At 37.6% G+C, this 10808-nt stretch overlaps 1 long non-coding RNA gene across 1 annotated transcript; it reads left to right on the top strand.

Moving 5' to 3' along the window:
* The first annotated feature begins 745 nt into the window (after positions 1–745).
* LOC137191310 (uncharacterized) lies at positions 746–2819 on the top strand. Its single transcript, XR_010930387.1, has 2 exons — positions 746–1241; positions 2060–2819. It is a non-coding gene; the product is annotated as an uncharacterized lncRNA (long non-coding RNA).
* The last annotated feature ends 7989 nt before the right edge of the window (positions 2820–10808 follow it).

The raw sequence follows: 10808 nt of genomic DNA, 5'->3' as shown, positions 1-10808 counted from the left end.
ACACATACATACACGAAGAAAAAGTCAGGCACAGCATTCACACAGAAGAGAGAAGACACAGGGAAACTAAACAATGGAGAGAGAGACAAAAAGTGAGGCTGAATCTAGTCAAATAACTTCTAGTTTAAAACCATTAATTAGAAAATAATGGAAACATGATAATAGGTAACTACTGTACTCACTTTACTCACTAAAAAGGTATGGTATTTATTTAATTAATTTATTATTATGAGTATATTTAGTCAAAACCTTTTTGCAAATTTACACCCATGTAAAAGGCCTCTGCTAAGTCACCTGATCATGAACTAGAAGCACTTATTGCCGAAAAAAGCAGGTTTGTTCCCTGATTGACCTTTTGAAGCCTTTCTATGATGAATAACAAACCAACCAAACATCTGTTCTAAGGACAGGATTTATGATTAGGTGATCTGATTAATGATATGTTTAACTCTCTGGCCAGCCAGCTAACACGCAGATGTTTAACAGCTATAATTTTTTCTATGTTCACCATCTTAGTTTAGCATGTTAGCCTGCTAACGTTTGCAGATTAGCACAGCTGAGACTGAAGGGAATGTCATTAGATTTGCAAGTATTTAAACCGAAGTATCGGACAAATTGAACATTTTTTGACCAGATGATGGCAGTAGATAAAAATTTAAAGGTCCAGTGTGTAATATGTGTGGTATTTAGCGGCCTCTAACAGTGAAGTTCTAGATTGAAGCACTCCGCCGCTCACACCTCCCCTCCCTAAGACTTTGGAGAGGTTCCAGAAGCTACGGTGGCCTTCAAGGACAAGAAGCTATTTGCTGAAGATGTCATCGTCCACGACAACTTCGAGCATTTCTAACAAGTCAAACGATGAGTTGAAGATGTTATTTAATTATTTAGTCTATAATACCATAGGTTATATCTCACAAGTAAGATAGCACTTTTGAGTGTTTTATTGTTTTGGTAATACAAGCTAACATTAGCAACATCATGCTAAACAAAATTTATGTTATTTTATTCTAACGTTAGGCATTATTGATTGCGAGATAGCGTTGGCAGGATAACGTTACATATTTTATTATCCATTTGCAGAGTCAAGTACTGGAGGTTAGAGGAGGAGGAAGAGGGCGAGAAAGAAGGTGAGTTAGCGGTTCTTCTGCAGGCAGGGCCAGGCGAGGGAGAAGAGCAAACACCGGCACCGCGGAAGCAGGTCAAGAGGCTGGATACCCTCCAAAGGGACCGAAGCGACTGAGGTTTGTGACGTTATTTATACAATCATTTTATCATATTACTACCCATTCTGCACGATATTAAAAATGCCAATACAACACAAAGTGGTATTTACATAGCAGCTCTGTGCTTTACATCACTGTAGTCTGTATAGTTTGATGTGTTATCAGTGTAATGTGAGTCAGTAGCCCCTTTTACACAGCCCGTTCAAGGCGGGAATACTGCGCCTGTAATCCGCCTCGCTGTTCTGTTTAGCCCGTATTCAGACCAAATCAGGTGGCGCAGCGCACAGCTGCAGGGTTGAAGAGGTGTGTGGGTGTGTTTGTGCTTTAGAAACTAACCGCTGTGAAACAATCGGAAAATAACGTTTATCAATCTGGTTCACCAGCTTCCCCACTAACGTTACTAGTGCTCCCTCTCTTCATTCACCCTCTAGCTCACTCGACCACAGCTGCTCTCTCTCTCTCTTTCTCTCGTCTTTTTAAAATGAATCGGGAAGCCGACAGAAAAGTCTAACTTTACTTTTAACGTTATCAAACGAAGAGAAATGTCCTCTCCTTGGATCCTCTTTACGGCTATAATGCGGTTTCTCTGTATAAAAGAGGCTACTGAAAACATCAGCAACACTACTGAATGATTATATAAATACTATATAGGAACAGTATCGAGCAGCAATATTTTGACTTTTTTCAAAAATCATGTTATTGTTGTAGACATGTTTGGGAACACTGGACAGCCTACAATCAATATTCTGCACTACCATTACCATATTTCCAACATATCATGAAACTTATAACCTATAAAGCCTTATCTGTGTTTTTCCTGTGTTTTATTTTTTCAGACACTTCTTGAAGAGATGACCTTGGAGGAGCACAGGCAGCTCACCAGTGAACTGCTTCAGAGGCGGCCAGGGTTCATTTTTGATGCCTTGATGATGCATCAGTGCAGGCATGGTGTCCCATCGTTTGCTGGAGTGCCAGGGGTACCATGATGTACTTGTAGTAACTGTAAAGACATGCCTACGGACCGGGAGAGGAAATGCTGTGGCCAGTACCCTGCAGATTGTGTAATAATAATAATACCTCACTTCTCCCAGTACTGTCTTGAAAATGCTCTTTATGCATTCACAGGCGGTACTGGGAGGATATTATGGTAATTGGCCAAACCAGGAAGCCTGGGGATGACAACCAAGAGTACTGTTATGCTGCCTATAGACATTTCATCTATTGACAGCATGGCTCTTTAGGCCAGGGAAACCGACTTGTCATCCCCAGTTGCTGTGTTTGGAGGATCAGGGACAAGTTCCCTGGTCCTCCAAAGACATCACACTGGTTTCACACCTGGCCTCTGAGTTTCCCTCCAGGTCCTCTGGAACGTCCACACAGTATCTCAGGTACTCACACACCTGCCTGTTCATCATCAAGGCATCAAATCATCTCATATTTATTTGTTACATTTCTGATATTTTATTTATTTTATACTTGTTCTATACATTTTCTATATTTATATATTTTCTGGATAATTATTAAACTTTTTGTTTATATATTCACATTTGTTCAACTTAAATGTGCAAGTTTACCAAATAAATGATATTCATCAGATGTGCTGTGATAATTGCAATGATAAACATATTAATATATACTTATACATTGACAGTATTTCCCTGCAGTCAGTATATTGTCATTACCACTTCCACCATTAATTTATATTGTCATTATTTATATTTATAAAGCAACATAAAACAGTAGTGAAGTTGGAATACCGCTGATCCTCAGAACAGGGCACTGTAGTACATGTTATGGATTAATTTTCATTGCCACTTCAGGTTATGTTAACTGTAATTCACTAGTTTGAACCACAAAAAAATATATAAAAAACAACACTGAGAATAATGACATTTGTAATAAAAATATCTTTTATTTAACAGAAACGTTTTTGGACATCCTTTTCAATCTGGACAATAAAAGGATAACATAAACATGCAGCTTTTACTGTTCAAACACAAACATATTGACAGCTTATTCTGTGTTCTTCAGAGTTGATTCTGATAAAGACAGAATAATCTATCAAATCATTAGTCTGTTTGAACACTAAAAGCAGTGTGATTAAACTTATCCGATCACCTTCCAGCAGTCAAATTGCTGCACATATAATAGCTGACAAAGGTCAGACCAAAACCACACCAAAGGTATTCAATTTACTGCTTGGGATGAAGATGCTCTCATGGCAGGAACAACACCCATGATTCACTGGCACTGCTGTTCCTCATCTGCTCCAGGAGCTGTGTGTAGAGCAGCAGCTGCATGGAAAACTGCTTCTGTGGAGGACAGTACCATTACACATAGAGATAATTTACTATTTCATACATTTTATACAGTTGTACATGTGAAAATAGTGTTATTTAACCAAGAGTAGGACTTACAGGGTAAGTTAATATGCTACATAGGCAAACAAATGTGTATCACTTATCTAGACCTCTCCTGACGACGGGTGTGAATGTCACAGACATGGTGAATAATGCCAACCCATAGTGCCTGAGAAAAATAAAACAGCACAAATGAATGAACTTACTATTATAAATCATCTATCTATCTATCTATTTATTTATCTAATGTGCTCACCAGAAACTGTTCAACCTTATTCCATGCAGATTTTCATCCCAACAACAGACTAGATCAGATTATTTAATTGATTAACACACTTTCAGTCAGAGACAAGTAGCTATTCAGTGAAATCAACTTTTGTTGTCTTTGGTTGTAATGAAAACCAACGTACTCTAAGCCATCAATGGCATATGGTGAAATACCCCTGACCTATTACACAGTCACTTTAGGATGAAGATAAAGGCGATACCATACATCGATGCTACAGGACCTCTCTCATTGCTGGAGAAACAACAAAATAAAACAAAATAAGTGCTACATGACACAGTCACAAACTCTTGTACATACAATACATTATGTTACGTCCTAAGATGCTGGGAGCCTTGGCTGGCCTGGATAAACATACCAAAATAAATAACAGAAAAATTCCACTTCTGACTGATAAATGTAAAATTAAAACTCTGGTAGCAATTACATGTTTTTCAACATTGAAATGGGGAAAACGTTACTTGTGTTGGACTATAAGATAACTTTGCCCCCCAATGTGTACATGTGCTCCTAAATTAGGAGCAAACATTGAAATCATGGAGCACTGTGAAAAATATAAATATATATTCACAGGATGTATTAACTTGGTGATGAGCAGACTTCTCCTCAGTTTATCTTTCACAGCCCACTGTGTAACATGTAGGGAAGAACTTCAAAGGCAATTATTGCTTTGCACTTTTCATTTATTGCCTATTTTTTACAACCTAACTTTGTGGAAAGGAGAAGGGGAACAACAGGTTATGGAGAGTCCCTTGGGAGCACTTTGCTTGTGTCAGTAGCTCAGCTTTATCTCTGGGGAACATCCTCAACAAATAATTTTTAAAATATTTGTATGAAACAAATATTTGTATAAAATCCACTATTTGTGCTTAGCCGAAAAATGTATTTGTATTCGAGCACACCCCTTTCTCATTTTATGTGTTTCATTTTTCTTTCATTTTGATATATATTAAAATGTTCAATAAACTCAATAAAGATCAATAACATCAATAAAATACAGCATTTTCAATAATGAAAATGAAAGAAAACAAAAGAAAAAGCAATACAACTGAACATATTCTTGACTCATAGACTTTTTTTTAGACCTTTCTGTCAACAGCCAGTGTTGAGAGGGCATTCACTATACAGTTTTGTACTTTTACATTGACCCTCAGACTGGTAGTCTGTAGAAAGAAAATAAAAACATATGAATGTATCATTTCCTCTTGGGACATAAAACACGGGCATTCAATGAAACCACCACAGAAGTCTTGTTTTCTGCTGCAAAAGCTGGTGAATTATTACTGCTCCTCTGCCCCAAGGAGGATATGTCTGAAAGATTCAAATTCTGTTCCCTCTTGTTGTTCTCTCTGCTATAAGACAGTAGAATTAATGGTGTGACAACAGTCAGATATCAGTATCTTACTGTTCATAATTATATGATTTGTAAATAATAACTTGTTTAATTTTCATAAGAGGACAAATGGAAAGAAGAAGTGGGTTGATTCATGATGATAAACTGCTTCTAAAGAGGCTTGTTGTTGAGGAATGATTAATTATTCTTCATATGTTCAGAATAACAAATTTCCTTGTAGTTCTCTGTTGAGCTGTATCTAACTGGTTCATTTACACCTCCTCATGAAATCTGTTATCACACAGTACAGGCTGAGGCGACCAATATGGAACGTGCACTTCAGCATTGCTAATCATGAAGTTACGGCTGTGGGAATATTACCTCCACACTGCAGTCTGACGCCTAACACACAAAAGCACGTTTCTGTGCTAAAATCTTGCTAAAGGGACATACACAGAATATTTCAAAAGACATGGCAGGGTGCAGTTTTATCCTGTGGAGGAAGGATGCCCCGAAACTGTTTAAAGTAGCCTGCGTCTGTGTCTGTAACTAGAGGCTCCTGCAGCTTTCCAGCGCTACCACACATCAAACTGCGGGGCTGGTTAAGCTGAGCAGAGCTGCTGCTCGTCTTTGTTTAAAACTGTGTGAGATGGGGAAGGCTAATTGGACTAATTAGCACCAAAACAAGGCTTGACTGAACAGTCTTTCTGTACCACAGATGTTTTGCCTCTTTTAGTAAAAAGAAAAAAAAAATGCAGGAAGAAAAGAGCCTCATTTTCAAGGCTAACCCGATGTGGCATTATTTGGCTCTGCAGTCACAAAACGAGTGGGTAGAAATGTTTTTGATGTACTGGTTCTTAAACTGACCTTCGCCACAATAGCAGGAACCTCAACAACTCCAGCCGAGCTTCTTGACAGTCAGTAGTGGAGCTGTACAACCCTGTGGGATGAAAGCTTAACCAACTTTCAACTTTTCTTCTCTGAAGCATATTTTTTTTTCTCGGCTTAGTGTTACCTTAGAAAATGTTTGAAGTTTCCAACTGCAATCCCAAGACCCCAAGACTTCATGAAGACTTCATAAAGACTACCCCAATATAGACCCATAAAGAGTAGTTCAGGCAACTCCAATTCAGACACTGTGAAAACAATTCTTCTTCCACAGTATGTATGTGAAGGTTACTCCTTAATGTGATACATGAAACTAGTCAGTCAGAGTGTTTTGCTGAACTCTGCTCAGGATCTGTTAAGGAACATGAAGACCATCTGAAGAATTTGTGCCTGATTTTTTATAATTTGCTGCTACAGTGTTTTATAATATCAGCCTAAAATGACTCCTCTGTGCAGCTCACACTTTGCCTTGTACCAACAGAAAAAGTAACCCAGAGGCTTTTTAGTAAGTGTGCCTATCTAGAAACTTTACTAGCATGCTGTAGGCTTAGGGTGGGATAAATATAGACAGTATTTTCCATTATCGTGGTTTATTATAATGTAAAAAGAAACTGAGAAGCTTTCGCGGATCCTGTGAATATTTTAATATGAAATTTGGACATGTTGCGAAAAAAAATCTTTTTCAGGACATTAATCCAATGACTCATGACAGGATCTGCATTTCATAAAGCAATAAAAAATCAACAGTATAGCAATACTCTGTGAATTAAAATCTCAGTGCACTGGTGTTTGGCTTATTTTTTTTTCTACTATTAGTAGCTATTAGCCTGCTTTTCTCTGCCTCCTGCTGACACATCACAGTATTGTCTTAAAAATATCTGATGCTCAATAACTGTGACGATGATATTTATGACACTGGTGATGATGGTTGTTGATATGGTGAAGCTATACAGATCACCCTCATCATTGACTAAAATTTATGTCATTATTGTTATTATTATTATTATTATTATTATTATTATTATTATTATTATTATTATTATTATTATTATTATTATTACTATTTTAAGTGTTCTTATTTATTTGTTTTTTTTTCTTTGCTCTTATTGTATGGGAGGTAATCCCGGGGGAAAAACGTACACATAGGGAAGAAAATGTATGTTTTTTTGTACATTATGTGTAACATAGCAGTGTAAACTGTTTTCACATAAATACATACATTTGAAAAATAGTTTAAAAAAGAAAAAAGAAAAATGTCTCTGAGATGTAAAATCATATACTTTCACATAAGTAACCAAAAACTCAAAAAAGTACATTACAGTATAGTCGCTTAAGAATAAATTTGAGGTTCTTGTATTTTCCTTTAATATTTCCATTTTCTGTTACTTCATACTATAGTGTACGTAGTTACAAGTTACAGATTTAGATTTTGCATACAAAACATATCATGAGCTTATAAGATATGATGCTCTGTTGTAAAATAAACTACCCGACAGTGTATAAAATAGTTAATATTAGCTCTACAGCTAACAGCTAACACAATAGTAAAATGCAATTTACATATTAATGCCTCAGTAATAATAATCCAATATATAATATATATGTAGTCTAACATTCAGAGGGCATTATGAGTACTTTCATTTTTGATACCCTAGTACATTTTGCTCTATAACACTTTTACTTGTAATGTAGTGTTTTAATACTGCAAGAGGATGCCTGCTTCTTCCACCACTGGAAAGAAGGTCAATGAGCAGAATGGCAGAAGGATGAGTAATGTGATTTTTGTAATTGAACACTTCATACAAGCTTTGGGAGAAAAAGAGGCTCATAGAGCAAAGCTTAGTTGTGTTAATTGTGTTCGGGTTAATGACTGTCTTCAACAGAGCAACAGCAGATATAAAGCTCTACAAAATCAGAGCAAACTGTTTGCCAACAAAACTGCAGGATGTTTATTTGGCTTCAGGTTGGGACATTTTTATCTTGTTTTAGTGTTTTTAGGAAGAAAAATCCTTCACAAATTTCCACTTACATCCTCAAAGGTGATTCAACCTTTATGTCAGTGTTGAGGTTTGTCTTGTTAAGCTACTTTGCATAACAATTTGTCAATTTTTGTCAATTTGGTCCAAATTGAAACCCAAATTTAGTTTTTTATCTTTATAATAAAGAGCAAAGACCCAACCAGAAATCTCTGTGAAAGTTACATCAAAAATCACATTATAGGGACCAATTTTCCCTTGCAGGTGTGTATGTGTGCATGTTGAGTTCGATGTTAGTGACCCGCAGTAAATCCAAAAAGCCGTGACACTTAACAAATAATAGTACCATGTAAATCATCAGTACTTGCTCCAATTGTTCATGAAAATTTAATTGGCAAATAACACAAGATTGTATTACTGCCTGATGTTTTTTTGTGTTTTGTAGAACTGATTGCCCCTCATTTTGACAGAGGATTAGATCATTCTGTGCCCTGTCTTGTCTAATTTATTGAGTTGTTCTGTTTGTTAATGAATGTTTAGCACCAATAGCTGCTGTGGTTATTGTTTTGACAGCCTTGACATGTGACATCTCTGCATGAATTTAGTACGAACAAGCTTTAGTGTACTTTTTTCTCTACATTAAACCCTCAAGACATCTGATATATATGTCAACATGAGGGACTACCTTCTTAATTCAGACACTTTTTGTTCCTTTTAAATAGTTCACAGTTTATCCTTGACAAGACATAAAAGTACACAGGACAGGACATTGCAGAGAACATAAACACAAAATGATCTGATCCTTACTGTGCACTTTGTTAAACTGCCTGCACCTGAGCTGCTGATATTTGTCCTCTTGTAAGTTATTGTCTTGTGGAAGAAAGATTACAGCCAAATCAGATAAAACAAAGCCACAAGCAGTCTTGTGTGTGTTTGAGCCTGCAAAGGACACAGCTGAGTTCCAGCGCAGGATGTATACTAGACTACACTGCTCACCGCTCCCCTTCTGCTTCCCGCTGGGTCTTTCCTGTACTTTTTAGCAACGACTCATGTTTGAGGGCGAGTGTCAATGACAGCCCACCTCACACACGCAGCCTCTGCACAGCTGCAGTGTAACATAGCCCAACCTTGCCTCCAGCTGATAGCATTGTAATAATGAAAAATAGATGCTGGAGGTTTGTGCATGCCTGGCTGCTCTTTTCAGTGTGCATACATGTATGCACTTGGATCTGAGTATGCTTGTTACTTGTCTAGTAGTTTGCAGGAGAACCAGGGTGATCTGGTAGGTGTATTCACCCGATGGCCATGCTTCATCCATGTTAATGAGGATATAAGGGCTCCCATCCCTCCAAGGTCGTAGGAGTACTGTAGGGATTAACTACCCCCTGCATCCTTATTCTATATGCTTTGAATACAGCCACAGATTAGATTGACCTCGTCACATGTGTGGGTTTCTGTATGTGTAAATATCTCTACATGTTTATCGTAACCCACATTTGTGCTCAAGGTGGGTCAATACCTCTCACCCATATGATCAGAAGTGCTCTTTTACATCTTCATTTTATTTATAACATGGAATAAACTCAGAGTTGACCCCACTGAACATCACACAGTTCAATTATCTGTCTTGTACAGATGGTAAGAGTGTGTCCTTGCACACTGTTAATAGCAGCTATGATGCTCTGCCCAAACAGCATACTTTTAAAGGAATAGTTCAACATTTTGGGAAAAGTGCATATTCACTTTCTTGTTGAGAGTTAGACAAGGAGATTGATATTACTCTCATTTTTGTCCATGCAACATAAAGTTACAGTCAGCAGCTGGTTATCTTAGCATAAAAACTGGAAACAGAGGGAAACAAAGGTTAAAAAAAAAATCTGCCTATAACAGCACCTCTAAAATTAACAGCACGTTATATCTTGCTTGTTTCATTTGTACAAAGGTTAAAAGACAGGTTGTGTTTTTACAGACATTATGTGCTGGACTATTGTATGTCTTGGCGGGATGCAGTGACTTCTTAGAGTCTGCGCTGGTTGCTTGGCAACCTAATGGTGCTGATTTCAGTAAGTCACTGTGCCTGGCCAAGAAATAGTCCAGCATGTAACTCTTCATAAAACCACAGATTGTTGTTGTTACACTTAATTTTTTGTTCAGATTAAACAAATGAGATATAACATGTAAATTAGTGAGCTTATCAGGTGCTCAAACAGAAAACAGCCCTATTTAAAACAACGCCAGGAGCTGTGTTGGAAGGGACATGTTGCTTTGGGCGCCTTTTACGTTGCAAAGTAATGTGCACTTGCTCATATTTGATTGGTCACCATAGCATCTTGCCAGATGATGTTGCATTGCAGTTGAACCAGGCTCAACTTTCTTGCTGGAGAACCCTACATTTTTTCATTGCATTGGCATCTCAACTGTGTTGACAGACTGGCCTCATTAAAATGGCTTTGGACAGAGCCAGGTTAGCTGTATATCCCCCTATTTCCAGTTTTTATGCTAAGCTAAGCTAACCTAACCAGATGTGCCAGATGGTTTGTTACACAGAACCATCTGAGTGGTTGTCCTTGGAAACTGTTTGGAAAAGGGGAAGGCACTTTCAAAAAATACTTGGCAGGTGATTGGATGAACCATCTGTTTATCACCATCTTAGGCAGCTAGATTCTTGAGATCATGCGATCACATGAGAATCCTCATAGGACGCTGATTGGTTCGAACCACCGGTGGTTCGGACACAAGCGC

This window comes from Thunnus thynnus, chromosome 10 (genome assembly GCF_963924715.1).
Source record: "Thunnus thynnus chromosome 10, fThuThy2.1, whole genome shotgun sequence".
NCBI lineage: Eukaryota > Metazoa > Chordata > Actinopteri > Scombriformes > Scombridae > Thunnus > Thunnus thynnus.
This window is presented reverse-complemented; position numbering and strand designations above follow the sequence as displayed.